The sequence below is a fragment of the Felis catus genome, chromosome X (assembly GCF_018350175.1).
Source record: "Felis catus isolate Fca126 chromosome X, F.catus_Fca126_mat1.0, whole genome shotgun sequence".
In the NCBI taxonomy this organism is placed as follows: domain Eukaryota; kingdom Metazoa; phylum Chordata; class Mammalia; order Carnivora; family Felidae; genus Felis; species Felis catus.
Genome location: NC_058386.1, coordinates 60168236 through 60175191, shown reverse-complemented (window position 1 = coordinate 60175191; position 6956 = coordinate 60168236). Strand labels below are relative to the sequence as shown.

Sequence of the window (6956 nt, the reverse complement as noted above, 5' to 3'; positions counted from 1 at the left end):
CATGACCTGATCAAAAGTCTGATGCTTAACCAACTAAACCACCCAGGTGCCCCTCTTGGTGCATTATAAATTGGGTTTTGTTTCTGTTTTTTAATTGGAAGTGTTCTTTATATATTCTGCATGCTAGTACTTTCTTTTTAAAAACAAAAATTGTTTTTATTTGATTTTTGAGAGACAGAATGCAAGCAGGGGGGAGGAGCAGATAGAGAGGGAGACACAGAATCCCAAGCAGGCTCCAGGCTCTGAGCCACCAGCACAGAGTCTGACGCGGGGATCAAACCCCTGAACCGCAAGATCATGACCTGAGCTGAAGTCAGATGCTTAACCAATTGAGACATCCAGTCACCCCACATGCTAGTACTTTCTTCAATATATTTTTTCCAAGTATTTCCAGTTTTGTGGGTTGTCTTTTCACTTTCCTGACAATGTCCTATGGTATAAAAGTTTATGTTTGATGGAAGTCCAATTTATTTTCTTTTCGTGATTTTAATTTCAGTGTTATACCTAAGAATCAACTGCCAAATTAAGGGTCAGGAAAATTTAACTATATTTTCTATTAAAGTTTTTATAGTGTTAGCTCAACATTTAGCTTTTCATTGATTTTGAGTTCATTTTTGTAAAGGGTATGAAGTAAAGGTCCAACTACATTCTTTTCTAAGTTGCTCTCCAGTTGTTGAAGGACCATCTGTTGAAGAGATTATTCTTTCATAATTGAATCATCTTGGCAACCTTCTAAAAATCAATTAGCCATAGATGTATGGGAGTATTTCTGGACTCTCTTTTCTATTCCATTGGCTGATATGTCTATCCTTATAAAAATACCACATTGTTTAGATTACTATAACTTTGTTGTAAGGTTTGAAAAAAGGAAGTGTCCATCATCTAGATTGTGTTTCTCAAGATTGTTTAGGCTATCCAGGGCCCTTTGTAATTCTGTATCTATTTTAGGATCAGCTTTTCCATTTCTATAAAAATGACAGTTGAGATTTTGATAAGGATTGCATTCAATCTGTATATCACTTTAAGGGCTGACAACATGCTAAAATATGCTTTCCAGTAAATGAACGCCGGATGCCTTTCCATTTGTTTAGGTTTTCTTTCATTTCTCTCAGTGAAGTTTTATAGACTTAAATTTACAAGCCTCCCACCTACTTAAATAAATGTACCCTATTTTATTCTTTATGCTAATATTATAGATGGAATTGTTTCCTTATTTTCCCTTTTGCATTGTACATAGCTACTGTATAAAAATACAACTGACTTTTGTGTATTTTGCAAATGTTCTGAAACCTTGCTGAATTTCTTACAAGCTCTACTGGTTTTTCACGCAGATTCTTTAGGACTTCCTACATGTAAGATCACGTCATCTGAGATTAAGACAGCTTTACTTCATCCATTCCAATTTCAGTGTATTTTATTCTTTTTCTTGCCTGACTGCTCTGGCTAGAACTTGTAGCACAAAGCTAAATACGAGTGGCATCATAGTTTTATTTGTGATAACAAAGGGAAGACAGACTTTTCACAGTAAGTATGTTAGCTGTTTTTCACAAATGCTTTTCATCCTGTTGAGGAAATTCCATTCTATTCTTAGTTTGTAGAGCTTTGTACATTGTGAAAGGGTGTGGAGTTTGTTAACATGTTGCTACATTTGATTTACTAGTACTTTATTAAGGTTTTTGGCATTTATAGATAAGGTATATATAGGTTGTGTTTGACACTGGTACAAGGGAAATGTCTCAAAATGAGTTGGAGTGTTTTCTCAATTCTATTTTCTGAAAGAGGTTGAAGAGTGGTATTAATTCTTTAATTTCTGAAAGAATTCACCAGTGGAACAATTTGGTACTAGGCTATTCTTTTGTCAGGTCATTTTTTAAAACACAATTTCCTGATACGAAATCCATATAACATCAAAGTAACAATTTTAAAGTAAACAGCTTAGTAGCATTAAATCCCATTCACATGATCTACCTGCAAAATGTTCACCTCACTCAAAACACTATAGTCATTAAACAGTTTCTCCACATTGCCTCTTGGAGCTCATGGCAGCTACCAATCAAAATTCTTTTTCAAAGGAATTATCTATATGTATGGAATCATACATGCAACCTTTGTGTCTACTTTCATTCACTTCACATAATGTTTTGTTAAGTTCATCGACACTATAGCATGTATCAGTAATTCATGACTTTTCATGCCTGAATAATACTCCATTTTATGCATATACCAAAATTTTATTACTTTGGACATTTGCACTGTATTCTACTGCGGCTAAACCATTTTAAATAGCAGTTATGTTGACATTTCAATTTATGCACATTCTTGCCAAGACTTATTATTTTTCATGCTTTTTAAAAACCATGTTTATTTTGAAAGAGAGCACACAAGCAGGGGAAGGGCAGAGAGAGGAGAGGAAGAATCCCAAGCAGACTCCACGCTATCAGCACAGAGCCCCAACGTGGGGCTCTATCCCATGAACTGTGAGATCATGACCTGAGCCAAAAGTAAGAGTCGGATGCTTAACTGACTGAGCCACCCACGTGCCCCTATTCTTCATGCTTAAAAATATTTTTCACACTTAGTCATTTTTGAGAGTGAGACAGGCAGAGCATGAGTGGGGAAGGGGCAGAGCGAGAGGGAGACACAGAATCCAAAGCAGGCTCCAGGCTCTGAACTGTCAGCACAGAACCCCACGTGGGGCTTGCACCCATGAACGGTGAGATCATGACCTGAGCCGAAGTCGGACACTTAACCGACTTCAAGCCACCCTGGCGCCCCTTTCATGCTTTTTAAATTACAAGCAAACTAGTGGATGTGAAATGATCTGTGGTTCTGATCTGCACTTCACTTATGTCTAATGTGAAGAATGTTTCATGTGTTTTTTGTCCATTTGTACATTTTCTTTGAAAAAAATGTCTTTTCAAGATTTTGCATTTTATTTATTTATTTTTTTATTTTTAAAAAAATTTTTTTTTCAACGTTTATTTATTTTTTGGGACAGAGAGAGACAGAGCATGAACGGGGGAGGGGCAGAGAGAGGGAAACACAGAATCGGAAACAGGCTCCAGGCTCTGAGCCATCAGCCCAGAGCCCGATGCGGGGCTCGAACTCCCGGACCGTGAGATCGTGACCTGGCTGAAGTCGGACACTTAACCGACTTCAAGCCACCCTGGCGCCCCTTTCATGCTTTTTAAATTACAAGCAAACTAGTGGATGTGAAATGATCTGTGGTTCTGATCTGCACTTCACTTATGTCTAATGTGAAGAATGTTTCATGTGTTTTTTGTCCATTTGTACATTTTCTTTGAAAAAATGTCTTTTCAAGATTTTGCATTTTAATTGTCAATTTGTTATTGAGATGTGACCAGGTTTTTAAAAAATACATAACATATTCTTGATACCAGACCTTTATTTAATATATGCTTTGTAAATATTTTCTCATCGTCTGCATATTGTCATTTTATTTTCTTGGTAATGTCTCTGGATGCATGGAAGTATTAATTTTTGATAAATTGAATATATTATTTGTTTTTGCTTCTGCTTTAGCAATCACATTTAAGATTCTATCATCAAATCCAAGGTCATGAAGATTTATTCCTATTTTCTACTGAAAGTTATAGAGATTTAACTCTTGTATTTGGGATGCTGATACATTTTGAGTTAATTCCGTAGAAGGTGGAAGGTAGGAGTCCATCTTCATTTCTTTGCATGTGGAAATCCAGCTGTCCAAGCACTATTTGTTGAAGGGACTGTTCATTCCTGTAAATCATCTTGGGACCCTCATCAATAATCAACTGGGTACAGATGTATGGATTTATTTCTGGAACCTCAATTCTATTCCAGATTCTATTAAGCTTTGAAATAAAAACTTGAGTCCTTCGACTTTATTCTTTTTCAAGATTGATTTGGGTATTCAGAAACCCTAGCAATTTTATATGAATTTCTGGATTAGCTTTTTCACTTCTGCATAAAATGCTGTTCAGATTTTGAAAGAGATTGCATTGAATGTGTAGATCACTATGGGTTGCACCAACATCTTAAGAACATTGTATTACATTACATGAACACAGGATGTTTTGCCATTTATTTACATGTTCTCTAATGTATTCCAGCAAAGTTTTGCAGTTTTCACTGAACATGTATTTTACCTCTCAGGTTAAATTTATCCCTAGGTATTTTCTTTTGTATGCATGGAATTATGTTAATTTTTCACACTGTAATTAGCTATAGAAATGCAATTAATTTTATGTGATTTTTAACCCTTTAACTTTCCTGATTCTGTTATTATGTCTGAAACTGTGCCCGTAGGGTTAATGAGGTTCAAACTAGCAGAAAATTTAAAACTTGTGTTTCAGAGAACTGTTTCCCCCTAATCAGCCATTGTATCTTTTCAGAACCCACCAATAAATCCACTAGCTGTCTCTGCAGAAGCCTGGACTCAAGGTCAACTAATATGGTTCCAGCCTATGAAGAAGCAAAGTTCCATTCAGTTTATGCCAGTTCTGAGAGCATGCAAGTAGCTCCTTCTTCTTGTCCTAAAATAACCTCCTGACATCAGGGACTGAATTTTGCCTCATTTTGATGTTAACTTTCCACCCCAAAGTGAACAAGGAATGTATTTACATGTATGTTTGCTCAATGAGCATGTTCCACCTTTCCTCATGAATAGTCACAAGTTTCCCCACTCTTTTCTTCAATATGTATGTAATCTCAACTCCTATGGTTATAAAAAACTTGTTCTCTCCACCTTTGCGGAGTTGGATTTGAGGCTTGCCCTCCTGTCTCGTTTGGCTGCCTCTCAAATAAATCCTTTCCTTACTGCATACTGTTATTTTAAAATGCATAGATTCATCTAAACACGAAGCAAAAACTTCTATAACCAACAAAATAACTTGTCTACTCTCATACTTAACCTCAGGAAAACAACTTATTCTGTGTTACTATACTTTGCTTTTACCAAAACATCATCTGTATATAGGAATTTTGAATATGGATTCTTTCACCTACCAAAACCCATTTGAAATTCATCTATATTGCTCATGTATCAATAGTTCATTCTGCATTATTGTTTAGTTTTATATTATATGGATGTAGCACATTTTATTCATCCAATACTCTATTTGAGGGTTTTTTCCAGTTTGGGCTGACAAAAAAAAAAAAAAGCTACTATGTTTTGATGGTGCACAACATTAATGCACAGTTCTATGTTAGAACACAGATTATTATTTCAACTTGGATAAATACCTTTAAGAGTAACTGCTTGGCCATATAATAGATGTACATTTAATTTTATAAGAAACTGACAAACTGCTTTTACAAAGTACCTGTCTCATTTGATAAGCAATGCATAGGAATTCCGTTTATTCTGTATCTTTAGCAGCACTTTAAAATGTTGGTTTTTCTTATTCAGCCATTCAAGATGTTTAGTGACGTCATGGTGATTTTAATCACCATTTCCTTAATGACAAATGGATGCTATTTTTCTATTTGCTTGTGTATTAATAAAAAATATATTTCCATCTTTTGTACATTTGTGATATAATTCATATACTACAAAATTAACCCTTTTCACTACCCACTTATCATTCCTTCTAGTCTCTGAAAACTACTCTTTACTTCTGCTCTATCACATAATAAGTGGCATTTTGTGTCTGACTTCTATCATTTGCATAATATTTTCAAATTCATCCATATTGTACCAAGCATCAGTACTCTATTTTTTTTTCATTGTAGAATTTTTTTTTTTATCAATAGGGGATCACTTTCATTATTTTTTTTTTATTTTCTATTTTTTTAAATTTACATCCAAATTAGTATATAGTGCAACAAAGATTTCAGGAGTAGATTTTTTAGTGCCCCTTACCCACTTAACCCATCCCCCCTCCCACAACCCCTCCAGTAACCTTCAGTTTGTTCTCCATATTTATGAGTCTCTTGTTTTGTCCCCTTGCCTATTTTTATATTATTTTTGTTTCCCTTCCCTTATGTTCATCTGTTTTGTCTCTTAAGTCCTCATATGAGTGAAGTCATAGTACTTTATTCTTTTTATTATAATTTATTTCACTTTTTTGGCAGTGTCTCTTTAAGCATGAAAGTTATTAATTTTGATGAATTTTATGTACAGGTTGTCTTTGGCTGCTTGTACTTTACATATCATATCAAATCCAAGGTCACGAAGATGTACAACTGCTTTGGTTATTTTAGCTCTTAAATTTAGGTCTTTGATTCATGTTGTCATCATTTTTGCAGTGTTAAATCCTTGGACAAACTTCTTGTGTTTGGAATGGGGATATCCACATATCCCAATATTATTTGTTGAAAAGATTATTGTTCTCCACTGCACTGTCTTGACACCCTTTTCAGGAAATCAATTAATCATATAGATATATTTGTGGACTTTCAATTCTATCCTTCCATATGCCTTTGTAACCTAACCTATAGGTCTATCCTTACAATATTACTATTCTTATGTACTGGATTTTTGTACTAACTTTTAAAAAAGTAAAATGTAAGTTCTGCACTGCAGTCCTTTTTCAGATTGCTTTGTCCATTCTGTAGCTGTATTTCCATGTGAATTTTAGAATCAGCTTGCCAATTTCTACAAAAAAAGCCAGTTAGAACATTGATGAGACTGTACTAAATCTCTGGATCAATTTGGGGAGTACTGCCAATCGTATTCATTTCCTAGAGCTGCCTAACAAACTACCACTGGAAAGCTTAAAACAAGAAAAACTGGTTCTTCCACAGTTCTGGAGACTAGAAGACAGAAATGAAATTGTCAGCTTAAAGCAAGTGAAATTAATTCTCTCACAGTTCTGGAGGACAGAAATCTGAAATCAAAATATTCACAGCCGTGCTTCTTCTGAAGGCTCTTCCATATTTCTCTAAGCTTTTAGTGTAGCTAGCAATCCTTAGTGTTCTTGATCGTGGAGAAACATCAATCTCTTCCTTTGTAATCA

The 6956-nt window shown here is 34.9% G+C and overlaps 1 long non-coding RNA gene across 1 annotated transcript; it reads left to right on the top strand.

Annotated features, from left to right (window-relative positions):
• Positions 1 to 215: 215 nt before the first annotated feature.
• Positions 216 to 5525, top strand: LOC102899261. Its single transcript, XR_006593329.1, has 2 exons — positions 216 to 1524; positions 3544 to 5525. It is a non-coding gene; the product is annotated as an uncharacterized LOC102899261 (long non-coding RNA).
• The last annotated feature ends 1431 nt before the right edge of the window (positions 5526 to 6956 follow it).